The sequence below is a fragment of the Festucalex cinctus genome, chromosome 3 (genome assembly GCF_051991245.1).
Source record: "Festucalex cinctus isolate MCC-2025b chromosome 3, RoL_Fcin_1.0, whole genome shotgun sequence".
In the NCBI taxonomy this organism is placed as follows: Eukaryota; Metazoa; Chordata; class Actinopteri; order Syngnathiformes; family Syngnathidae; genus Festucalex; species Festucalex cinctus.
In genome coordinates this window covers 28804411-28831840 of record NC_135413.1, presented here as the reverse complement: position 1 = coordinate 28831840, position 27430 = coordinate 28804411, and the positions used below count along the sequence as shown (strand labels likewise).

Here is a 27430-nt window from a genome sequence, read left to right as displayed (position 1 = left end):
TACCTAAAGTATGCTAGCTTCTGATTGGTTAGTGTTAGTCAGCTGATAGGGTATCAGGAAGCGTTGTCGCTTTAGCTGACGCGTATGACGAGTAAAGTTTTAAATTAAGAATAAATCCGTTTCCATTCTGGCTTTTTCTTTTAGAAACAGCGCCCCATTAACCACCAACAAATCCTCACGTTAGACTATAGCTAGCTATGCTACGTGTATATGTTGTACGTTTCTGAGGGGGTTTTTTTTCTCGCAAATTTGCCACTTTGCCAAATTTGCCACTGAGTTTTTTTTCTCGCTATACAGTATAATAAACCCGAAGAAAAAAAATAATAAAATTATACGTGGCCCTATATACGCCGTCATACGGTTCCATATGTTGACAACATTTTTCCATTTCTGTGTTCAAAATTAGCCAACTTTATTGGTTGGCTGTTCCCAATTTAGTGGAAATGGTTTCCGTAATCAGTCATGCTGTTTTGTTTCTTGCCTCCTTTTCCCCTGATGAGAGAATTTCTATAATCCAGTAGACATTTATGGGATCTCTTTCACCCTCCGTCACTGTCCGTACTTGTCTGAGCCAGGTCATATGCTATTGCTAACCTGCCGCCCCCTCCTCAGACCTGTTTGGCTGTAATGCGTCCTAAGCCTTTTGTCAAGAAAAGCATTAGCCTATATTTGCGGCGGTGAGTGCTTTGTCATTCGGACTTGCGAATGGCTCATCCAGATGGGCGATTAGTCACCGCTGCGCGTTTGTGTCCACGGATAGACGATGACAGAGCTGCCGGTGTACGCGAGTGACCCCGGGATCGCCGTGATTACAACGGGGGATGACGCCGATAGTCGTAATGAAGATCGAGGACGCGCGCCCTCTCATCGTCGCCGACGCGTTTGCGTCTTTGCGCTCGGCAAGGCTGGGGCTTCCGTCACAGGTTGGGCGACGTTTGCAGGCAGAAAAAAAAGAAGCTGTTTACTCCCCAGTGTTGGTGAGCGGAGGACAGGGGATGAAAGTTTTCGTTTGTACATACGCCGTCTAATGCAATTTCACAGCGATGACTCAACAAAAGCAAGAACATGTGCTCCCCTGAAGATTAAATGCTCGCTCTTAGCGCTAATGCTCATCATCACCTGCCTCAGAGAAAGAAAAACAACAGAGAGGCGTGTTGCCTGACTGGTGTTAGTGAGGATAATAAGGCGCCGAGGGGAAAGGGCGTTTTTTTTGGGGGTTTTTTTTTCCTTCTCTGGCCTCTGGCAGACAAAACAAAAAGTTTCCAATGCTGAAGTTTAGATTTGTCTTTGCTCACCTGGTCTAGTTAGCGCAATGGCAGCTCATCAACTGGCACCAATTGCTCAGTGGACATGTTAAAAGCCCATTTAGTGCCTCTGTGTGTGTGTATAAGCCTGAATACTAGTGTGTGTGTGTGTGTGCGTGAGACACTTGTGTCCAAACACATCTGCCTGCCTTTAATTAGTTTTGCCGTGGTGTAGGGACCAGCTAGTCTCACTGGTCTTTAATAACAGCAGACAAAGGGCATTTATCAAGGTAGGAATACACAATTGTGCATTCATTTAGCCAAAGTCACTTTGAAGTTTAATTCCGAGACTTTTTGCGAAAAACATATTGTAGTCTGTTTTGCATATGGGATGTGCATTGTAATCATTTTTTACAGTGGGAGAGGTACGCTTCAAAAAGTCACACAAAAACTTCACTTCAATCATCACGCAATGATGTCAGCCGATCACATGGGACTTCAGCTCAGAGAGCCTCGGAAGGATTACCTCCGCGAGTTTGTTTTGCCTTTTTTATGTTGCCAGTGAGAGCACTTTCCTGGGAAAAAAGAGGAAGAGTTTGATGACAACTATAGAACAGCAAGTGTGACATAGGAAAGTTGCCGAGTACAATATGAACATTTTCTCGAGCGCTCCACGACAGCAGGACCTGAGATTCAACCTGCGACTTCTAAATTGCAAGGCAGATTTGCTTAACCGCCATTCCATTTTGGGGTTACGTTACTTAACAATGCAGCAAGAGGTGGAAAACCTACGAAGTAGAGACCATATTTATTTATTTATTTATTCATGTATTTGTTTATTTATTTATGTATTTAAAGCTTTAAGGTTATACATAATGCTGATATTATATTTGTCCTTTTCTGGTTGCCATCCTCATATTCCACACTGTACTGTAGTATCTGTGACTTTGAATATGTGCCGTCGTTGGGAATGTAGAGTCGGCCATGTTGGCTAGCTGTTGAGTGGCTAACCGTTAGCCGGCCTTTGAGTTATGCTATGTTAAATTAGCTTTTTAAAATTATTTTTAATTTTTGCATTTTTTTTTTTGTATGTGATTATTGCTACGTGAGTTTGCGGTAATGGTACATATGGAAAAATCACCACAAAATCCTGCGATATAGTGAAAAAATATGTGTCACAAAAATTTGTTATGCACCACAGTGGAACCTTAAAAAGTTAACTGCAATATAGAGAGGGAGGAGGACTGTAATGGAATATTAATATCAAGAATAGGGCTGCTCGATTATGAAGAAAATATTAATCAGGATTATTTTCACGATTATGATCATTTATTTTTTACAAAACAAGATAATGTTGAAATGTAAAAATTAAGTCAAATAAAATTATTTGAAACACTATAATTATGCAAGTTCCTTTTCGACAAACAACATTTATTAAATTAGTTATTTAAAAAAAAAAAGGTGCAAATGTATACATTTAAACAACTCAAACAACTCAAAATTTATTATTAATAATCATTTTTGATGACTATGCCGATTTTGCGTAACTGAATTGTAAATTGTAACTGAATTTCAATTCAAGAACAAATTTTACCAAGCCACATGCTAATCTAATTTATAAAAACAAAACAAACAAAATAAAAAAAGTATTATGTAGCTCCCGAGGACAATTGAAAAACCAAAAGGTTAATTTTCCCATTCTCGATTCAGGACCGACTTTCGCCAAATTCCCATCCCGAAGAGAGACACGAGTGACAGATAAATGGGTAGCCAGCTTCACAATCCAGGAGTCCACCAAGTCTATATATAAAGTACTTAGACCTGAGCTAAGTGAAGAGTGAGACGCATAAAGCTCCGTAGCGCGTATGACATGAACATCGAGGGCCGCTATGGCAGCCATCCCTTGAGAGTTCCACCTGCGTGCTCCTCGGCTTTGCCCCATTTAGCCCGTGTCTTTGGACTCACACGCACACGGACACGCACGCACGCACCCCCGCCCGCCGACTTAGCTCCTCGGCTCTTGTTGGCAGGGGTGCGACAACAGGAGGGAGGGATCAGGTGGCCGAGGCTAACAGACGGAAGGAGAAAAGGGGTAAGGGAAGGGAGGGCTTGACAAATGAGACTTGTCAGGTAACATCCACAGATGTGAAGGGACAGAGGGGAAGAAGAACGGGAGGAAAAAAAAAAAAGTTAAGGGAGGGTGTCTGTCAGCTCATATTGGGCTATGAGCAAAAAAAAGAGAGGGAAAAAAAATCTCGCCCTATTAGAAAGGATTGCAGTCAGTCGAGGGGGATGCGTTTTCAAGGAGGAGGCGTTTGGAGTGTCTCCGTTTGCTCCTGAGGACCACTTATTATTCGGATTGAGGAGACAGTTGCCTCAGTCGAGCTGCTCGGGATGCTTCTTCCTTCAATGGCGATGATCAAAAGGTGCGAGCGCAGCGAGGCACGGCGCCAAAAAGCAGGCCTGGAAATTTGGGTCACGCCTTACGATGCTTTAATTCAGCCACTGAGCAGACCGGGGCAAGATGGAGCTGAACGCAATTTGCAAACTAGTGGAGAGCATTTGACCGAACTTCCTTTGTCCTTATATGGAAAATTAGCACTTTGTTACCTCAGGAATAGCATTTCACAGGTGGCAAAGACTTCGTGCAATAATGATGTGAAGCATTCAGCCAATGCAGCCAATGGTGGAAAGAATAGTCTGGAATGGCAGTTCACTACCAGAAGTTGGTCGACTCCATGCAACAAGGATGTGAAACAGTTCTCAGGAACAGTTGTAGAACTGAATTTGAACTCAGGGATTTGCAGGAAAGCAAATATGACTTATGAAATTTAGTCCAGTGATGGGCCACTGCTAAAAAGGTGGTCAACTCCATGCAACACAGATGTGAAACAGTTATCTGAAAGAGGAGTTTTACTGGACGAGTTAAAGCCAAAATTGATTTGTGGAATGTAGTCTAATGATCTTAAGATGTGGCAGAAGTTAGTGGATTCCATGCAACACAGAAGTGAAGCAGTTCTTGGAAATAGTGGTTATGGAGATCTGTATTCACATATTCACGTGAAAAAATAACTTAAATATAGTTGAGTCATCTTAGGGTGGTCTAGCAGTTCACATCAGCTACCAAAAGGTGGTCAACTCCATGCAACACAGATGTGAAACAGTTACAGAAAGTGCGGTTTTACAAGTATGAGATAAATGATTGACAGGAAAGCCAACAATTATTTATGCAATGTGGTCTAATGGTACTAAGATGGCGAAACAGTTAAGAAGTTGATTCACTTCATGTAACACAGGAATGAAGCAGTTCTTGTAAGAAGTGGTTATGGAACTAGCTATGTGTTCAGTTCTTCACTTGAAGAAAAAAAGAAAAAGAAATGTAGTTCAACTTGGGGCGGAGTAGCAGTTCCCAGCTTCCAAAAGCTCCATGCAATACAGATGAGAAACGGTTCTCAGAAAGTGTGTGTTTACAAGTTAAAATATTGACAGGAAAGCAAAAAAAAAAAAAAAGTAGTCCAATCATTCTTGACTGGAAAAGCAGTTTATAGATGGCAGAAATTGATCGACTTCATGCAACACAGGAGGGAAGCAGGTCTTGGAAGACGTAGTTATGGAACTAGATCCGTGTTTATTTATTCGCATGACAAAAAAATAACCATAGGTTGAGTCACCTTGTGGTTCACAACTGTCAAAAGCTGTCCAAATTCATGCAACACAGATGTGAAACAGTTCTCAAAGTGTTTTGTACAATTAACTCAATGTTAATTGATTGACAGAAAACAAATATGATTTGTGAAATATAATTCAGCCCTCCTAAAATTGAGCATCATTTCACAGGTGGCAGAAGTTCACTGACTCCATGCAACACAGGAGTGAAGCAGCGCTTGGAACAAATGGTTCTGGAACTAGATGTGCATTCTCAGAACCAGCTGCCACGATTAGCGGACACGCTAACAGAATAGCAATTCACATGTGGCAAAAATTCCATGCAACAATGACGTGAAGCAGATCTCAGAAAGACTTCTTATGCATCTAAATATGCGTTTAGTGACTCATAGGAAAGCAAACAGGAAATGATTAATGTCATCTGATGGTAGAAGTTGATCAACTCAACCGTGCTTTTACTTGTAAATACTGCAGTCGTACGCAGCAGAAAAAGTTTGCCCGAAAAAAGTCTTACTTGAGTAACTTGACTAATGTGTGCATTGTTTTTTTTAGATTAGACCTAAAGCGAGGACAATTTCCTCCATATGGGATCATATTTCCACTGTGACTCTTAATTGCCACGGCGTCTAAAAAATGGAGGGATTCTCTCAGCGGCAGCTAACGTTGAACCCCGGAGCGCTTCTCTTCTCTTCTCTTCTCTTCTCGCCAGTCGGGTGCATGCAAATTGACTCCTTCAAATAAAGCAGTGTGACAAGTCGTAAAACTCTTGTTTAACTTTCGGGATTGGCCGCGTGAAAAAAAACGTTCCTCTCGTCGACGCGGAAGCAAACCTGACCAGATTCAATGGAAGCCGACGCGGACGGGGTGGCTCGCAGCCATCGCCTCATTTGTGTTTCTCATTGTCGCTCGCGGGCCCGCCATTTGCGTTCACCCCCCCGTTCCACTCCACTCCACTCCCCCCCTCCCCCCCTTTTTGTTTTCCTCTCGCTTCTGGCCAACGATTGATAAGACCCCATCCCTGACAATGCTTGGCACGAGATTGGCGGCGACGATGGCGGCGTATTGTGCACGGGGCCGTGCGTCTGTTCGGGCCGGCGGACGAGGGAGATGGGATGCGGCTCACGTCACTGTTTATCTTACCTCTTCCAATTCCAGATGGCTCTCAGCAGAAAGAATGCACTTCTTTCCGCTCCCCCACCTCTCATTTCCTCCCTCACCTCCACCTTTCTGGCTGAAACTCCGTCCGGGGTGCGGGATTGGTTTCAAGTCCTGAACCTGCCAAGAAGGCAGCCTGAGACTTGAGTGGGATTCTCTGTGTATGTGTGTGTGAGAGAGAGCATATGTCAGAGTGATTTGTCCTTGCTTGGTGAACATTTAGCAAACGTGAATCACAATACCGCGCACGGCGGCGCAGCGCATATGAGGAGACGTTACACTTTTTGTTTTAAGGTCAATGAATCATCCTTATTCTCATCTCGGGCAACAATTGAGTCGGCCGGGCGGCGGACGCGCTCGGCGCCCGTCTGGACTGATGTGATGGACGCTCCATTCCAGCAGCAGGAGATAATCACGGCGTGTCAGCCGCCACCGATCTAAAGCCTTATCGGCGTCCGCCCGCAGCCGGCGTGCCATAAATAACCGCAGGGACGCCCATTTTTCTTTGTTTTCCCACAGTCCCGAGGGAAGGAATTTTGTCTGCGCGCCGAGCCTTCACCTGCATACCAATGCTGCCGTTAGCCGCAATATTCCGAAGGGCGGGGCAAGTGTCCGGAGATGTTTTGTATGGTTTGCATAGCTGAACGTTTTCTCACTCAATGTGCTCATCAAGGCCGATTCGTTCGTATCAAGATTCATAGGTCATGATTCGATTCGATACCGATTAATCTCGATCTGTATTAATCAGTCGATTGTTGCGATATGTTTTACTTAAATTTGAAAAAAACTAATCAGTAAACTTGTACACCGTAATATTTGTATGAAAATGTATTATTTATCTGAAACTTCAGCCTTATAACTGCGAGCCACTGTATTCAACAGGCAGTTTCATGTTTGAACAGCATTGAAATAAAATATTAAGGCTTAATGTTCCATAAATATAACATTTTCCCATGCTTAAGGTGTGAACTCTAACCATAAGTAAGACATTCTGTTGAATATTTTTCCATCAAAAATGGATGTTTAAAAATCGATTCGGACACCTATTGAATCGATTCGAGAATTGCGTGCTGTAATATCGCGATATATTGCCGAATTGATTTTTTTTTTAACACCCCTAAATCGTGATAGTTGTCTCCCGATATATTATCGATACGCCTACACAAGCATCGTAATATTTGTAGTTAATGTACAGCCACTATAATGGCTCCATTGTTCATTACTTTTTGAGCAATTACTTGGCGGGCCACTAGGGGGCGCGCCTAATAAGAGTGGCGGGGAAATGTACGGAAGTCTTCAGGCGAAGAAGAATCATTAGCTTACTTTTACTTGTGTAGGATATTTATCTATCCAGAAACTGACTCAATTTTGCATACATTTCTATGAAAAATGTAATGTACTAATTACATTGCACTATGATACCCGAATCCATAAACATTCTAGATACCTAATATCAAGATGCTGCTACATTCGCATGCATTTGTCACTCACTGAGATGCAGGGAACTTTTCATATATGGATTGATTTCAATTTCCGCTTTATATAAAAATAGGAACTCCCTACAATATTTATTTAAAAAAAAATACAAATAATCAAGAAATTATGTTGAAATTTTAGAAAACTTTTACAGTAGAAATCTTTAGGGATCTATTTACTAGCCTTTTATTATTTATTCATTTATTTATTTATTTATTTATTTATTTTAATTTATCTTAACACATGCTAATGACCCTGGAAGCTGACTGCAATTTTTGTTATAATTTTTTAAACAAATCTGTCAATATAGTTTCCTCCCCCCCAAAAAAGTGACTTCGGTGGATGCGTCAGACACTAAGGAGCCACACCAAATGTGAAACAATCCACTCGTGAATAAATGAATGGAAATTCATCCTGATGGGGCATAACATGAAGGATTACCGTGACCGTTCCGTCTCCGGATGTTCGCCTTGCTGTTACGAATCAGAATGAACAGAACCTTTAAGAAATTGATGAGCGTTGCGCGACAAGGTTGTGGAAAATGGCTCTTAGTTCAGATATAGGAGGAATAAATATATCTGTAAAATGAATGTATATATGTTTGTAGCAGCTGGGCTTTTAATTAATGATACGTTGAAGCGGGTGTTCTGTAAGACTAGTTTATATTATTTTAAAGTGTGGTACTTGTCCGAGCGACCGTGGATCTTGGAGGATAATTAGTCAACTGGGCTTGAAAAAATGTGACATCTAGTGAGCACACTACACTTGTCTTTTTTTTTTTTTTTTTTCAAGCTGAATTAAAAAGCACTCTCCACTGATTGTGCGTTTCACCCAAGCCCCAACTCAAAACATTTTATAAGGTTACTTCTTGTGTTTATTTATTTTTGTGGGCCTCTCTTCCAGCTTCCTTGCCATATGTCTTTATGAGTTTTTAGTTTTTTTTTCTCCGCGAGTGTCCACTGTGCTAATTGTGGCCTAATGGCAAGCCCTTGTAGCGGAGAGTGATAAAAGCAGTTGGCGGTTGGGCATGCTGCCTTTCCTGTGCCGGCTGATTACTTTGTCTCGTTAATGCTCCCCGCTCGGATACAAATGGAGGGTGGTTATTGCATCAGGAGAGGCAGCCGGCCTGTCAAAATAGCCCTCTCGTACGGACAAGAGGGATAAAGGAGCGACGGCTAAAGCACCAGCGAACATATTCTCCAGAGGCAATTTCACAAGAGGGGGGGGTAAAAACACAGCACAATTATGAAATGCAGCTTTCGGTTTCCATAATGGCCGATTCTCCACAGGCTATATATGGAGCTAGTTGTTGTGGACATGCTGACCTCCGGATCCCTACGGCGAAGTAAAGCAGTGTTTTCGAGAGAAATGTCTTCTGGTTGCTCCTGTTAGTTTGTCTGAGTTTTCATAGTTTGCATGTTTCGTTCGGACATCTGTCCGGATTGGACGCCATTTTGTAATGATATGAAACCATCACTGTATCACAGTGACTGATTGTTTCTCAGAAGTTTCTTTTTAAGGGTGGAATACCTGCCAAAAAAGGACCGTTTGCGTGTTTTTTTTTAAGGTGGATCCTGCCAAAACCGGTATTACCGGTAATTAATATTGATAGAGCAAAACAGCAATAATCTCTGAAATTATCAGATTTATCACAAAATTGCTAAAATAAACCACATATATCCAAACGTCACAATATGATATTATCAAGATATTGTGGGGAGGTTGGCGATATTTAAAAAAGTTATATTATAAAATTAAATTATTATAAAATTAAATATTGTAAAAAAAAAAAAAAAAAAAAAAAAAAAAAGAGCTCATACTAAAAAAAAAAGCACAATATTGTGCTTTTGTGCATAACATCAATGTCGATGCCCTCGATTAGCACAAACCGCAGATGGCGAGGCAGCTTTGTGGTCTTGCCGAGTTCTTCCTTCCTGACCCGCCGACACTAAAACCAGACGCCAGTGGAATGTTACGCTGCTTTAAATCAGCTCAGTGTGTTTGACAAATGTTGGGAGCCGGAGTGGGGGAGGGGCGGAAATATCCACAGTTCAATATTTGCCAGGCGCAATTATGCATAAAACATCAGTTTAAAAACGAGAAGTGCGTACTCGTGTGTCAACGTTTGGCAAGCGGCAAAGTGCTAACGTTCTGCATTCTTAGTTTACATGACGATTGTGAGGCTCCACTTACTCTTTGAAAGTGTCTACAATCTAATATCGACATGCCTGCGGAGGATTTTCTTTTCAGAAAACCAAAAGTATTGGGACACTGTATAATTTATTTTTTATTTTTTATTTTTTGGCTTTATCCAAGCTAGATGCCGCTTGGCTCGCTATGCTTAATTTAATAGGAGCTCCAGTCAAGGTCTTCGATCATCCCACTGCACGACAGCAGGATTAAAAGACATTTGTACAAAATGTCTTGCAATGATAAATCATGAACATTCAGGCCTAACAAAGTTTTCGAGTTCTTGATTCATTTTACTAAGAGCTGTATTGTAATTGGATTATAAGACGGCAACTTTTCCTCTTATCTTTAATCCCTGTATTTAAAACAAAGATGAACCGTCTTTGCAGATCGTCTTTTCCCAATCTCATGAACATCCCCTAAATCGTGTTCATAATCAGAATCAGATTCATCTTTATTGGCCAAGTATGGAAAAAAAAACAGAGGTGGGCGGTGTCAGTGAATTTTGCTTGCTGATATGAATGTTAGCTAACAGTTAATGCTTATGGATCAAATCAAATGTGCACATATTGAAGCATTCAGATTGCTATTCTGCTCTGCTCAAATAGTTACTGCAGATACATTTTTTTTTTTTTTAAATGTAACATCTGCAGTTTATCTCAATCTCAATTTTATTTAGAGAGAATTTTAGAAATGACCATGGCTGGAACGGTGTTGTACATACAGTAAATAAAATTGAACATAAAACTTAAAAAGAATAAAACCATAAAAACAAATAACTAGCAACAGTCTCATGATGTCGTGAAATCAAATAAATAAAGATGCATTCAAGGCAGGATTTAAATATGATATATAATCTAAATCCTATAAATAGTGCTGAATGGTATAATAAATAATATATAAGTAATGCTAATATGCTGGTATAAATTAGGGATGTAACGATATCCAAACATCACGATACGATATTATCACGATATTGTGGGGGGCGTTGGCGATATTTAAAAACGATCACAATATTGTAAAAAAAGAGAGCTCATGCTAAAAAAAAAACCCTAGAATATTGTGCTTTTGTACATAACAGCAATGCATATAAACCACCTACAATCTTTAATAACAATATTGAGGCACTTACGTGGTAATGCAAGCACACATTGATCGCTTCACAAATAAATTAGGTTCCCCTTCATCTGACACTTAGCATAGATTTTAAACATAGAAGGCCAAAACATCCCTAATGAAAATTAAACTGCACTAATAAACTAGCCACTAGAGGGTGCTAGAACTGCACAAATGGAAATCAACCTGACTTTTTGAACAGATGTGTTCCTTTTAAATATGGTGAACATGGCGACGATGATATTGTGGCAGTTTTAATATCACAATATCACGATATTGCCCTTATCATGACATCCCTGGTATAAATATACAATAGTTTTGTTTTTCTAAGTGTTGACATTCTGTGCTTACTCCAGCTAATTTATTTAGATTAGCCTTTTCCAAAGTTTTGTAGAAGTAAGAGTTGACAAACTCCCTCGCAAGAAAAACAAAGAGCATTTAAGCCAATTTAATCCTAACCTCTAGCTAGGCACGCATAACTAGATCGTTAAGTGTACGTCATCGAAGAAGACAAGCCGACTGTTTTTTTTTTAATTAAAACTTTTTTTTAGTGGAGAAAAAAAAAAATCACACTTGGGGAAAAACACAATTTAAATGTGTAATTATAATACCAGACCTCGCATCTTGCACACCTCGTGGAGGGCATTCGAGCACCCCTGGGGGTGCGTGCGCCAAACCGGGAATCCTGTTTTAGCAACTCTTAATTATGTTGTGTCTTTGAGTTAATATGCTAGTAGCATTCTGATCGACATCGGCACAAACCAGTGGCTCGAGGCACCGTGACCCCGGTTACACTGGGAAATCTGGTTCTTTCTTTTATTATGACCATATAACTGCACAGATATGGCAGCGCCCTTGAATTTACTCTCCCAGACAGCTTCATAAAAAAAAAAAAAAATAAAAAAAATAATGGTTGGACCCAGTGGATTAGGTTAGGGGTTAGGGCTCCAGCACCCCCAGGGATACGCGTGCTGTTCCGGCAGATCCAGTGAACGCATTTACTCTACTAGACAGCTTCATAAAGCCCCGGCTCCCAGGGGCCCTCATCAACGGCTGAGTGCAGCCAAGCACCTCTGGACTTTGTTCTCACGAGTGACAATAGCCCCGCCCTTTCCTTCGGAGCTGGAGTTGGGTGGGGGGGGGGTGCGAAACCCGTGCCGACTTGAAGAAACAAGCAAGTAATAGCGGGGGAATGGGGTTGAGGAGGTCATTGAGCAAATAATGAGGTGAAGTGCAGCAGTCAAGGAGAAGCTGTCAATCAACCGCGGATGCTCGTTGTGATTCTAAGTGCCTATAAACTAAACAACTAGTCAGCCTTGTACACAGGAAGTGAGGACTCCATTTGCCAGAGACACCCTTCACTTTCTTCTTCCTCTCCATTAAGGACCACGTTCCAACATCTGCCCTGCACGTCTCTTCATTTGGCATTAGAACCTCCACGTCTCCGCCTCCTTCCCCCTCCCCGCCTCGGCTCGCCGTCGCGGCAGCCGAACGATTTCCTCTCACTGGGAGGCCCCCGACGACTCGCTGTGGCAGTGTCAAACGAGGCTCCTATTTAAGCTCATTAAATGTTTCCAAGAGAATAGGAAATCAATGGTGCATACCGGTGCTCGAGAACTTTCCCTCTTTATTCAATTTCCCCTCCCCCCATATCTGTTTGCACATCTTTCTGCGGCTCGTGTAAGGTACACGTGGGGCTGGGTTGTAGTCGACGTGGGAATTTGGGTGATTCTGAGGTCGTTTGAGAGGCAGAAACAGAAGAAAGGCTGATGTTGTTGTGAGGATAGTGGGGAAGTTTAATACCTGACGCTCACTGTCCACTCGTGCAGAGAAGGAACATTCATTGGAGTGGGCGTGGCAAATTTAAAATTCAAATCAGTATTTGCTAACCTGGCAATAGCCACAGTAATTTCGTCGGGAAAAGGCGGGATATTCTCTACAATATTTCGAGCTGATTGGACGATGCGACATTCTACACGTTTGTTTTAACCAATCACGGCCACGGATGAAAATGCGTTCATGTCCGTTCATCGTTCTTGTCAAAGAGGGGGGGGGAGCACGAACATCTTACCAGCTAGAAATGCACGAAGCGCCTCTCGCTGTTCTACATTCAACAAGGAAACGGTGAGCAATTCTGCAAGAACAGAATTAAATTGTCCATTCGTCCATTTTAGGTTTGTTTGTTAGCTCCGGCGTCGGCGCTGGCTTCCTAGTTTTGTCACAGTTGCCGCTAGTGTTGTTCCGATACCGATACTGGTATCGGCAGAGGTGCCGATACTGCATTAAGACAGTGGTATCGGTATCGGTGACTACTCACAAGTAACATGCCGATACCATTAATTCCAACTCTAATATAGGATTTCGGATGCAGCATCTTGTGTCTTGCTCGTGCACGACATTCACTGATATGTGACATGTTCACTGCATGCCAATCTAAGATATCCTATTGGCCCTTGAATGCTCTGAACCAATGGCAGGACAGCTTTTTCATGTTGAGGAAAAAAAACAACCTTAAGTATCGGTATGGTATCGGTATCGGCCGATACTGAAAAGCTGGGAATCGGTATCGGAAGCCAAAAAATGGCATCGGAACAACACTAGTTGCCGCCCCCTAACACAATGTCACTCTGTGATTGGTCCAAACCACTGGCAGAAGTTATCTGCAGTAGCGGTAGAAGATGATAATCTCCGGAGTTTGTGAACTCACAAATACCGCAAGATGACTTAAGAATTTGATGATTCGGATCAGATATGTAACGTCACCAGAAGTCAAGTCATGTTTATTTATATAGCCCTTAATTAATGACACAATAGTCTCAAAGGGCTTCACATGCCCACAGTTGACAAATACCAACAAACTGGTATGTTGTTTACAATCAGGATTTTAGGACTCAATCCACCCATCTGTTTTTTTTTTTTTTTTTTTGTGTTGAAATCTGTCAGTCTAACTTTGTTGAGCGTCTAATTATCTCACTGCGCCAAGCTGTATTGACCGTGTGAGAGCACACTTCAGACTTGGCATTGTCTCGTTTTAGTGAGTTCTGTCTAAAAGGAGCAGGTGAATAAATCACGACTGTACAGCAGTTTGCACTCGTATTTCTTTACAACGTCCTGGCATGAATTTTAGTCATTTTTTGTCGGTCCGTCTGAACTGCAACGTTTGAGACTTGAAGCTTTCATATAAACAAACTTGCTCTAGTGTCAGTGGTTGCCTTGAGAAAAGCATTTTCGAGGATGTCAGCAGGTTTCACAGACGTTTCGGTGCTGGCGAGCCTTGAACGCACCCCGACCTTCGCCGTGGAGTTTTAGCTTGTGCTTTGAACAAAATTCTTCGCTGGGATTTTCCCACACGAGGATGGTTTGGATTTTCTCATGTTTTCCACCGCCGCTCCGTCCAGGATGCGTCTATGACTTTTTGTTTTATTAAGGCTCCGTGTGTGTGTGTGTAAATGTGTGTGCGTGGCAGGGCAACGTGCCATTTGAGACGGTGCCTCGGGGCTCAGCACACCTTCTATGGAGCGGTTGTAATTGCTCCACCGGGGTCTTGTCTCTGGCTCTAAGCCTGTCGCCATCACTCTCGCTCTCTTTCTATCTGTCGCTCTTTGGCCCTCCCTGTGTGTTTTTTTTTTTTTTTTTTGCCCCGCCCTAACCCTGACACCCACAACCCGCTCTCATTATGGATGATCCCCACCTTTCCTACCTGCACAGTTGCCTTCTCCACTTTTCGACTTGCATGCTTTCTTTTCATCCAGTTGAACAGTCACGTGCAAAAAGTACTGTCCTAATTCTCCGAGGACAGTAAACCTCCTCGTGTCTACACCAGGTTTTTCTACCAAAAAATAAAAATAAAAATTCCCACTTAGCCAGTTGCGAGTCTGGCTTACTTTGAAGCAGTGCTTCTCAAATAGTGGGGCAACTCCATCAAGGGGGGCGCGTTTCACCTCGGGGAACATGCTTTTTTATTTTATTTTGTTTTATTTTGATTTGTTTTACTGTCCTAGAATAAAGTGCAATTGCACCTCCACTACATTAGGGGGCAGTGGCGCTCCCATTATTGGCAGGGAGCATTCGCTAGGTAGTGTAGGGCTTTTGTTTGCACTGAGCATGCACACAGCAAAAAAATAAAAAATCAGCACTAATTATTTTATTTATTTTTGTTTTGAAGGTTAAAGTTTTTTGTTTTTTTAAAATATTGTGCTCCCGAGTTAAAGTTGGTAATCAGTTTGAATGCATTATTATTTGATTTTATGTAATTTAATTTTTTCCGTATCATATGGTTTGACATGGTCAGTCAAAAAATGTTGATAGTTTAATTAAGGCTTGAATTTTGTATTTTAATTTCAGATGCACTTTAAATCTTTTCTATTACAGTTAATAAAGCTATTCTTTGTAAGTTGGTCCATATTTCTTTCTTTTTTTTATTTTCTTATACGTTTATAAGGATACAGTGTTATGCAGATGGCACTATCATAGTTCTTATCTGCTGGCCAGAGTAGCCCGTGATGAATGTCTGGAAGCCGATCAATACGCCTCTTGCCCCGAGACGAGCATATGACCCCGACCCGCTAGCACCCCCCCCCCCCCCCCCCCCCCACTTATAATCTTCCACTTTATTTGTGAACTTTCCCTTCCAATTCATGGCTCCAATGGGCCCATTGATCTTTCATCCTCAGCTTGTTTTGAATAAAAGGCCAGCCAGTGTCTGTCCAGCCATCCATGACAGCAACAGCAATTGCCACAGCGGTGACAAAGCATACACAAACATTGCATTTAGCCTGATCGAAGACCTATAATCAAGAGATGAGGCATTTACACTCCAACCATAGGCTGGTGCAAAAAAAAGGGGGGGAAAAAAATTGTTACCATGACGACCACTTTTTGTTCAAATCTAATGTTTGCATGTTGGTAACGATCTTACATGTTTTTCTTATTGTGGGAGGCGGAGCCGTGCTTGTGACATGTAGTTCACGTGCCGGCCAACATGCATAACGCTGTTAGCTAATGATAATCTGTACATCCAACAACACTGCTGCTCTTTGACATGGTCGTGATTCTGGATCTTTGTTGCAGTAATTTATTTATTTACTTATTAAAGTTTCAATGAATTATTTACAGGAAAGGAATCTTTTTCTGTTTACGCAATTTTTCAATGCATTTATACATGTTGGACTTACAGTAGTACTCGAAAGTTTATTTGTATTCAAGTTCATTTTGCAAACAATTATCGGCTTACTTATTTATCTGTTATCGATGATGGCACGTCTAAATTATTGGTTTATCGGTATCGGTTGAAATGACTAGGGTCATGCAAGGGTTATGCTTACTGTCATGACTAGGGTTATGTTTACTGTCACGGCTAGGGTCATGCAAGAGTTATGTTTGGGTCATGACCGTGAGGTAAAGTGTCTGTTTCGAACTGATGTAACCAGCATCTAGTTTCAACTGGTAAGACGCTATGTGATGTCAGAAGCTATATGATGTCAATAATCTTTCATCTCTATCTGGTTAACAGCCAATCAGATCTGAGAAGTGTGTTTTTGTCGGATTAATACTTCTGTTCCTCTGTGCACCTCCACAGCCCAAGTTAGCTTTGCGTCTCGTGATGCTTGGTACATTCTCGTTGTTTCTCGTTTAGTCAAGTTTGTTCTACGCCTCTCGATGTTATGCGAATTAAGAGTTAAAATCTTATTTGTGTCTGCGTTTTTGGGATCCAACCCCAGAACATAACAGCTTGATCAAATAAGATAATTAAGTAAAAAGTATCTAAAAAATAAGCACAATGATCTTGCCTGACAATTTGTCAACAACTTGTCAAGGCAAAATAGGCACATTTAGGTTAAATGTAGGAAATTATATCTTAGTTAAGATTTAGGTTTTTGCAGTGAACAGTCATAATGGTTGAGACGATTGGATCAAAAGAAAATGATGGAAAATATCAACATCTGCAAACCAAAACGTTTGTGCTGTCCGGTGCCATACAAATGATGCTTGGAAATCAAAATGTTTGTGTGTGTCGATGGCATCCCAAAATACATCGGAAAAGTACCCGTTTTTAAAAATAGCCCCGTTTACGCGGCGAGCTCATTGTTGCGAACGCGCACGCTTTGGCGTCTCAGACCGCAAACATTTGTACTCCCCAGCGCGTCATGTCATAAAAAGAAGCATGTCATAAATCCTGCATGTTGCGCTTTTGATTGGCGCTTTGGGGGTTTTCAACATGGCGGGCGAGCCAAGTCAAACATTCCCTCCCTCTTGCCGCTTCTGTCGCGCCTGCAAGGCACTTGCGAGCTGCCCGCCGTCGCCTCCACTCCCACGCTTTTGATCTTCCCCCTCTGATGGCCTATTGTCTCTTGTCACAAAAGCGCATTCTCAGCCTGGTAATTGCATGTCTGCTGGTCACACCTGTTGGGGGGGGGGGGGGGGGGTGGTGGATTGTACAATGACCTCTGCACCCAATCGCGTCCAAGCCCTCCTCGCCATCGGCGTTGGGTGTAAGCCCACCGGGAGTACCAGTGCGAACATGTTCTCTGCAAGTTGATTGGGTTTATCTGTAACCTTGAGCTTCACCTCCTCCTGTGAGTGTGCGAGCGTGTCGGCTGCGTCTCCTCATCCTCTCCTCCCTTTCCCTCGCAGAAGCCCTTAATGAAGCCGGGGGGGTCAGCGGCGGCGTCCGGCTAATTGGACCGAGTTTGCCCGAAGCGCTGGCTGCCGGTGATTGAAGTGTCAAGTGAGGGTCGGCCCGACGGCAGCCTCTCCCCCCCCCCCCCTTTTGCGTGAGTCGCACCCACAGCGTATTTGTTTTCACTTACACAGCACGTGTTTTTTTTTTTTTTCTGACTGTTTATTCTCCCGCATTCCTCGTACTGTCCTTCATTTGCCGCCGTGTTTTGTCTCACAACTTGAGATTCTCCAAAGTCGCCTTCTTTCTCTTCTCGTTGCATGTGCGGATGTTGCCAGTGTCAACATTGCGTAGGAGTGCGACATAAGCTAGGGAAGGCAAAAAGAGCATTACAGCCGTGTTTCCTCACCGTCAGTGAGCCAAAAAAAAAAAATCGCGGCAAACTAACAAACAATTTCACAAAAATCAGATATAGTCCGGGACTCAGCTGTGCACAATATAGTAGTGTTAATTTTGTCAACACACATTTTTCACCAGACCTAAAAGTGGACTAGACTTACACTAAAACTAAACAATAAACGGCACTAAATCGGTATGCATTGTACTTCACTTTAGAGCTGTCACAATTAATCGATTAATTGACAAGTAATGAATTATCAAATAAATCGACAACTATTTTCATAATCGAGTAACCGTTTGGAGCCATTTTTTAAATTTGAAATTGTCCAAATTCTTTCAGCGTATCACTAGTAATTAGTGTTGTTCCGATACCGTTTTTTGGCTACCGATACCGATTCCGATACCCAGCTTTGCAGTATCGGCCGATACCGATACCATACCGATACCTAAGTTTTTTTTTCCCTCAACATGAAAAAGCTGTCCTGCTATTGGTTCAGAGCATTCAAGGGCCAATAGGATATCTTAGATTGGCACGCAGTGAACATGTCTCATATCAGTGAATAATCGCGCACGAGCAAGACACAAGATGCTGCATCCAAAATCCTATATTAGTGTTGGAATTAATGGTATCGGCATGTTGCTTTGTGAGTACTCACCGATACCGATACCACTGTTTTAATGCAGTATCGGCACCTCTGCCGATACCAGTATCGGTATCGGAACAACACTAGTTTCGGTATCGGTGAGTACCCACAAGTAACATGCCGATACCACTAATTCCAATGCTAATATAAGATTTTGGATGCAGCATCTTGTGTCTTGCTCGTGCACTATTATTCACTGATATGTGACATGTTCACCTTGAATTCTCTGAACCAATGGCAGGACAGCTATTTCATGTTGAGGAAAAAAAAAAACCTTAGGTATCGGTATCGGCCGATACTGCAAAGCTGGGTATCAGAATTGGTATCGGGGGCCAAAAAACGGTATCGGAACAACACTAGTTTTAATGTTATCTCAGCATTCAAACAAATATCTTTAAAAGCCACATTGCCGACTGTTGGCTCTCCTTTCCCAAGTGTGAGGACAGTAAGAAAGTTCACTGTAAAAAGCCATATTTCCGCTATAGGCTTCAGCAGGGATTTGCGCGTCTTGACAATACATACAGTACGTTGCACAAAGCAATAGCAGTAGGTCAGAGTCCATATTGTGTTCGAGTACTGTACAGTACACTGAAATAATTATGAGCTCGTCTCAATGTACTCATACATTTATGTACTTATTGTGTACGAGTGTCATGACTTGTATGAACAGCAACGGGAGAATACACTATAGTTAATGATGTATATCGAGTAAAGATCATTGAATTGTTATGTTGTGTCTGTGGCATTGACAGAGTACATTATTTATTTATTTATTTATTTTGAGCACTTTAAGTGTCATTTAATTTCCCCGTGCTTGAGAATGACTGCATTACAGAGATGTTTACACAACAGTGACAATTAGGGCTGCAATTAATCACTAATAGTCAATTAAGGATGACTTTGTGATTGCTGCACGTGCACATATTTGCGTGTCTGGAGTGCGAGCCCACCCACACCTATCCAGTGTGACATTACACAAGATTCTGCACAACTGAAAGTACGATGCTTAGAGGGGGGCGCATGTGGAGAACATGCTTTTAATTGCCAGACTAGAGTAAAGTGGTGTAATTGCATCCACCGCAGTTGGTGGCAGTGTTGATCTGGAGTTTTGTTCTCTTATTTCAGGCAAATCGATGCACTTCAAATCTTTAGCGTTATGGACAACAACAACAAAAAAAGAATGTTCACTCCCAAAAACACATAAATATATTCTATTTTAAATGTTTTAAGTGTCCCAAAGACGTATTTACACGTTTTTTTACGTTTTTATTTATTAATTTTTTTATGCTAGAGCATACAGAAGGCTTTGATGCAGCCACTCAACTACAGAGACCGGGTAAAAAAAACAAAAACGGTATTAATGACAAAAACGGCCAGCAGGTGGCAGCAGAGTATAAGAGATCAAATCAAGCTAATTTCCCCACAATTCTATATATTTTATTTCCAAAGATACTTCGGAAATAGTCGACACCTGATTGAAACTTGTTAGAGAGAGAACGGCAGCCATTTTATTTGCAACATTGCAGCATCAGCCAAGTGCACAAGCCATTTTCCACATGTAACGATAAGGGCAATATTGTGATATTGTGATATTAAAACTGCCACAATATCGTTGTCATCATGTTCACAATCTTTAAAAGGAACACATCTGTTAAAAAAAAAGTTAGGTTGATTTCCGTTTGTGCAGTTCTAGCACCCTCTAGTGGCTAGTTTATTAGTGCAATTTATTTTTCATTCGGGATGTTTTGGCCTTCTATGCTTGAAATCTTTGCTAATTGTCAGATGAGGGGAACCTAATTTGCTTGTGAAGCGATCAATGCGTGCTTGCTAAGTGCCTCAATATTATTAGATTGTAGGTGTTTTTGATGCATTGCTGTTATGTACAAAAGCACAATATTGTGCTTTTTTAGTATGAGCTCTTTTTCTTTTTCTTTTTTTTTTAATTTCCAATATCTTTTTAAATATCTCCCCGCCCCCCCTCCTCCCCCCATGCAAGTAGTTCCCGTAGACCAAGATTCCTTGTGAATACATCACAGGACAAATTTTAATTTTTATGACCAAATAGTCGAAGTAGAAAATTCACGTTTTGAGCGCATTTGTGTTTTTTTTGTGCGTGTTTATATGGCCTTTCAAAAGCCACATATTGCCAACAGGCGGATTTGGAAAGGTTTATTGGCCGCATGTAAACGTCGTCATTGTAGCATCCTGGCTTCTTATGTAAAACGAAGGACGCAGACAATAATCCTCCTTTTCTGGGTTTTGGGAAAAACGCTTCCGTTACGCCGCTGTTCCTCGTCCATACTGTATGCGTGCTCATTTGCGCACAGAGCTTAAATGTCCCCGCTTCGCACATTTCCCCTGTTTCACCTAAACATCAACTTGGCCCACACGCTAGCACCTCGCTAGCTCATAGTGGGATTTAGGCAATTACCATGGTCCGCCGTCCACCAGGCAGCCACACACACACACACACACAAAACTCAAAAACAAACAAAACACATCTTCTTTCCTGCTTTTTCAACTTCTCGCAACAGTTCCAGTCATGGTCGAGTTACATCACACTGTCTTGGTGAGCGGGTGCCTCTAATTAGTCTCTTTCTCTCTCTCTCTCTCTCTCTCTCGCTCTCATTTGTACTTTCTCTTTCACTTTATTTCACTTTCTGTCTATCGCTTTCATTTTCTCTTCCTCTCTCCGTAGTCTCTCCTTAGCCCCCATTGAGGCAGTTGTGGCTCCTATTGTTTGGCTGCCAGTCCACAGTATAGGTAGCAGGCCTTTTGATGAGCTCGAGGGAGAACGAGGACTGAGCACTGGAGAAGGGAGCGCGACGTTGGCTGATACAGTCGTCTCGTCCTCCACGGACCCGCGCAGTGGCAATGGAAGAGAGGGTTTGTTGTGAAGTGTAACATTACCCAGGAGGACGAGGACGGCACTGTAATGAGATGAAAGATAGAACATTTCAGAGAATCAAGTAGTATTGAGATTAATGTCGTATATGTTCAAGATACTAAATCAGATACTTTAAAATCCCCTGGGCAGTATCTTATTTTGAAATGACTTGGTCAGAAACATCAAAAAGCCGAAAACCGGTCACAATAATGCCAAAGGGTTTAAAAAAAAAAAAAAAAAAAAAAAGTAGACTTTTCAGATAAAAAAAAAACTCCCATATTTTAGAGAGTCATAATTTTACAAGAATAATTTTTCAGACATGTTCAGTTTTACAGATTTATATAATTTTTAGATTTTATTTTTATTTTTTTACATTTGTCAGAATTTTACGAAAATAAAATTATATATATATTTTTAGATAAATTCAGATGTTTTTAATAATGTAATTTTATAAGATTTAATTAAGAATTGTTTTTAGATAAAAAAAAAATTGTGTATTTTTTTAGATGAAAATTGTATACTTTCCAGGTTGAAGTTGAAATGTATTTTCAAGAGTAAAGTCATCAATTTACAAGAATGAAGTCGTACAGCTATATATATATATATATATATATATATATATATATATATATATATATATATATATATAAATATATATATATATATATTATACATCAAATTTATAATTCCCAAGAATGAAGCGATATATTTTCAAGAGTCATACAGTATATTTTTTAGATTAAGGTAAATTTTGAAGGTAACTCAAAATCACGTTGACGCTTCAACACATAATTTTATTATGGATGTAACAATATCCAAACGTCACGATATGATATCATCGGGATGTTGTGGTGAGGTTGGCGATATTTAAAAAAGGTCACAATACTGTAAAAAAAAAAAAAGCTCATACTTAAAAAAAGCACAATATTGTGCTTTTGTACATAACAGTAATCTTATTTTTATATTATTATTATTATTATTATTAATTATTATTATGTTATGTTGTTAATGCACACACACACATGGAGTTCCTCCACATATTGACTTTATCCCTTCATCTGACAATTAGTGAAGATTTTCAGCATAGAAGGGCCAAAACATTCCTAATGAAAATTAAATTGCACTAGAAAATTAGCCACCAGAGGGTGCTAGAACTGCACAAATGGAAATCAACCTGACTTTTTGAACGTTCGTGAACATGACAACGACGACATTGTGGCAATTTTAATATCACGATATCACGATATTCCGCTTATCGTTACATCCCTAAATTTTATGGGAGTAAAGTCGTAAATTTTGAAAATATATAATCCTATTTTTTTACATTCAAGTTGGAATTATACATGAATAGGCTAGTCGTATATTTCTAGATAAAAAGTTTTACTCTTTGGCAATATTTCAAGAATAAAGCTGTCCATTTTCCAAAAAAAGTTGTAATTTTTACGAAAATAAAGTTGTATAGTCTTGTCTAGAAATTTCAACAAGAGAATTTCAGATTTCTCCCAAACACACCTTGGCTTTCTCTCCATACCTGGCTCATTTTTTTTTCCTCTAAAATATACTTGCTAAAAAAAATATATATACGCCCTAAAACTGGTGGGTGGAACAAAGTCGAAAAGCAAACACTCAGCACTTTGTGTTTTTGTGTGTGAGGGGGCAAAATTCCAATTACAAGCCGAGCATCAACAATTGCGACAAAATTGTGTCAAAAGTTTGTTTACTCGCCACCCGGCACGTTGCGCGCTTGTTCATTAAGGAGCGCGAGTCATTAGGGTCCGCACTGGTGCTCATTAAAGGAAGATCCCCGGCAATTAACCGCTGCCAAAATCGTTTTATACCAACGGCTGTTAAGGCGCTCTTCTGTCCATATTTCACTCAAATGAGGCTACAGCCGCCGCTGCTGAGTGGAATATAAAAGGTGAGAAATTAAATAGCGACCCGTAATTGCGCGGGTTATATTGCTCGTCCGCAAGATTAAATGGCGGCCGTGTTTGATTAATAACTCGAGGCCGGAAATATCCCACTTGAAGCTCAGGAAGATGGCAGATGGGGACTCCGAAGATACTCCATAGCCTTAATTTGCTTCTTCTTGAGTTACTTTGTTGCCCTGGAGCTAACTTTTGGGTCACTGTAGTTTCATGAGCTCATTCAATCCCAAAAACGTGTAAAAACGTTTTTAAATATTTTGTCCTTCCCTCCCAAAAACGTGTTTAGACGTTTTTTATTTTTAGATTATTATTAAAGACCATACAGAAGGCTTTGATGCAGTATGTGATATGGTGTCTATAGAGTATAAGAGATCAGCCACGGCCATGTTGCAACAAGCTCTTTTTGTCAGTGTTTTCACCAGGAATGTGAATATTGACGAAACTTACCAATATTCTAATGCTAATTGCTACAAAATGGAAACACATAAAAATATATATTTGTTTCCTGATGTAAGAAGAGACTTTAATTTTTTTTTTGGTAGGCTCCATGTTTTGATAGAAATGGAACACCTGCACGAGGCCTGCACGATATACCGTTTGAACATCGCCATCGCGATGTGCACGTGCGATGTTTTTATTTATTTATTTATCTATTTATTTTTTCTATTGATTATTCATGCCATGGAGACTTGAGTACAATACAGTCATTTTTTATTTTATTTTTTTTATTTTTCACATTCCGAACACAAAAATTGTATTTGGGGAGAAAAAATAATAAAAAATACCCCCCATTCATTCCAATGGAGACCAAATGCAATTCACATTTGATATTGTTGCGTTAACCAAATTCTTCGCAAACAGACCTATTCAAGTCATCTGGTGAAAATTCTTCTGTTTTTAATATCGCAATATATATCGCAGACACCAAAAATACTGCAATGTCAGTTTTTTCCAATATCGTGCAGCCCTAAATGGAACACAATATTCTATGGGCTTGCAAAAGTCAAAATCCAGTAAAAGAAAAGAAAAATGGCTGGGAGTGAATGAGTTAATTAAAGCATTAAAAATCAATAACTATTATTAAACTGTGTCTTATGTATTGAGAGCATTAATAGTTATTTATTTATTTTTTTTAATTAAATGACAGTTCCTCTGAGATTTTATTTGTCTCAATTGCGGCTCATAGTTGGCAACCTTTCCATTCATAATTGTCACTCTAGCAAACTGATGATTTCACTGCAGCTATTAAAGCAACCCCAGTGGCCCCAAACCCAAACACGCGAGACATTCGTACTCTTTATTTTTAGACTTGATTACCATCGCGATTCCTTTGTTGTTCCCGGAACTCGTCTCCCATCCCGGAAGATGCTGTAAATGTCACGGTAACGACACGGTGTTTGCGACGTTCTGCCAGGACGTGGAGGTGTCAATCACGGCTCCCGCGAGGCTTTGCCTGAGCGCAACCCCGACGCAAAGAGGCGCTCGGAGAAAGAACGAACACGACGCCGCTCGTGTTGATTGTCGTCAAATTATTTTTTATTTCCCCCTGTGTGGGGCTGACCTGCTTATTGACTTTTATGTTGCTTCCGGAGGCTTTCAACGCACAGCCGCGCTGTCACTTGCAAAAGTTTGGCTTTGTCATGTTTTAGCAGCGCGTCTTTCAAATGTTTTGGCGAGAAAATTGAAAATAACTTGCTGAATGGACAGCGATAACCAACTCGGATCAGATCAGATATCGGCGTAGTCATAAAGAATAACATGCATGATCAAATGTTACAATTTTAGAAGGAAAAAATAAATAAATTGAACAAAACAAGGAAATTCTTGATCAGAAACTTGCATTTCCAAATTTTGTCATTTGTGAAGCAGGTGAGTGGAAAATTAAATAAATAATAATATTTATAATAATAATAAAAAAAAATACAATTTGTGAACGCTTGTATGTCCAAATTGCACGACTTGAAGTAGTTTAGCGGAAAATTAATTGTAAATTGTAAATTCACGCTTTTTGTTGAATAAATTCTAAATTGTCGACAAAAGTTTTTGTTTTCAAGTTTATTATTATTATTATTTTTAACTTAAAAACAAAAAAAAATCTAGCATTGAAGATGATCTAATGCATATTTTGTAAAAATGTTGACTTAAAAAAAAAAGTAGTTTAGTGTGGGAATTGAAAAAAAAAAATCATAAAATGTGTAAAAGCATTTTTCATAAAAAACAACCAAATATTTTAGGAAAAACATTTATTTTGGGTCAATATTTATTTTGGATAAATATTTTGGAAGGAAAAACACCAAATTTGGAAATATATGATAACCAAAAAACCCCCCCAAAATATTCCAGTTAGATGACAACAAATTTGTGGGTATGTACAAATTTTGAGTTTTTTTTTTGTTTTTTTTGTTTTTTTTAAATAAAAGTAACAACTCGGTGGTGTTTGGATTTTTCAAATTACAATTAATTTACAAAATTCGACTGTGTATCAGAAATAAATATTTTAGCTGTTTATCCCAAATAAAACTAAAAATAAATGCCAACATTTTGAGATTCTGTACATGCTTGGTAACTATTGGATGTCAAATTAAAAATTAATAAGTCATAGATGTAATGACATGAATCAGTAAATTCAGTGAATACAAAATGAATCTTCATTTTGGATTATTTCTCAACAGACCCAAATGCACTTAAAATGATATTCTTCTGTCACTTCAGTAAACTAAACTTTTCACCTCAGATAAAGATTGCAAAATTAATCCGACACAATCAAAGTGATTCAAAACTGTCGTGCAATTTTCTGTCCCCAGCTGACGATGTCATTCGTTTGTTCTGTTGTGCTAATAAATGAACAATGCGTTGTCAGGCTTTGAAAAATTCCTCATTACCAAAGAGTGTTGTCATAAATAAGCTGCGGATGACATGCAAGAAAAAAAATCCCTCAGATGATAAAAGCGAGCCGTGCATCAAAATGTCACGTCCTTGTGCCCCCAAAACAATATCAAAGTCCTTTTTTTATTTTTTTTTATTTTTATTTTTTTTTCCGGACTCGTGGGCCATCGTGTCGTCGTCCATTTTTCCGTGGCCTCCTGCGACTGTCCAAGCTGTCAGGGCTGCTCGCGGTCTTCTTGCCAGGGCGCAGTTGGAACAGATCCGGCCTCAGGGGCCTCGTGCGCTTCTCCGCTCCGGCCCCTGCAAACATGATCTGCCCCCGCACAACTGTTGTCTCAATTCTGACTTTGGGGGGTTGAATGCATTAGTGCATCATATTAGTTCATGCGCTGTTGTTGGAGCTTGTTGTGCAATTCCTCCACTTTGTTAATTCATCAGCACAGACAGATTGCTGCCATTATAAAAACTTGGAAATGGAACTGGACAATTGTTTCAGTAACATTCAGCACTTTTAAGATGTGTTCCATAACCAAGTCAATTTGACCCATTCAAATGAACGGAAACACGATTAATCCGTTCTGCAAAATCACCAACAATTATTTTTTTAATTAATTAAAATAGCATAAAAAAATAGGGATGTTAAAATTAGTGGAGTTAATTTAAAACTCGTTTAACACCACTATTTTTTTTTAACGCGCAATTAATGACCGCCCCTTACTCGGAAAGCCTGTACTGGAGGAATTCGAGTCGCAACCATGGAAAAATTTTGCAGTAATAAATGTAATAAAAATGCAGACATTTGGGGAGACTGGGGTCAAGTTGTATTTTACAGTTTCAAAATAGTGTAGTCACAAGTTACTTCATGTTATATTGTGATATATGAAAATGTGGAAAAAAAAATGCACTCAGCCATCACCACCATCTTACAAATGCAATTATGCCATCTAGTGGCAGAAAAATGACCAACACAAAACAGTATCACACTTTTTTTTTTTTTTTTACAGTATCTGTTGAATTTGAACTCAATTTTATGAATTATTATGAAATTACTGTATCAATGAGTAAAAGATGCAGCCATATTTTTATGAATTTAACATGTTTTTCACTTATGTTAACAAGAGTGAAATTTTAGGGGGGGGGGGGATTATTTTACATTTTATTGTACATTCAGAACACATATAATAATCAATATTTAATAATCAATCATGACTATTGAAGTC

The 27430-nt window shown here is 40.1% G+C and overlaps 1 protein-coding gene across 1 annotated transcript in view; it reads left to right on the top strand.

Moving 5' to 3' along the window:
* The window catches only part of plxnb2b (plexin b2b), a 221873-nt gene that overhangs the window by 35212 nt on the left and 159231 nt on the right, over nt 1–27430 (top strand). The gene's annotated exons all lie outside the window — the stretch shown is intronic.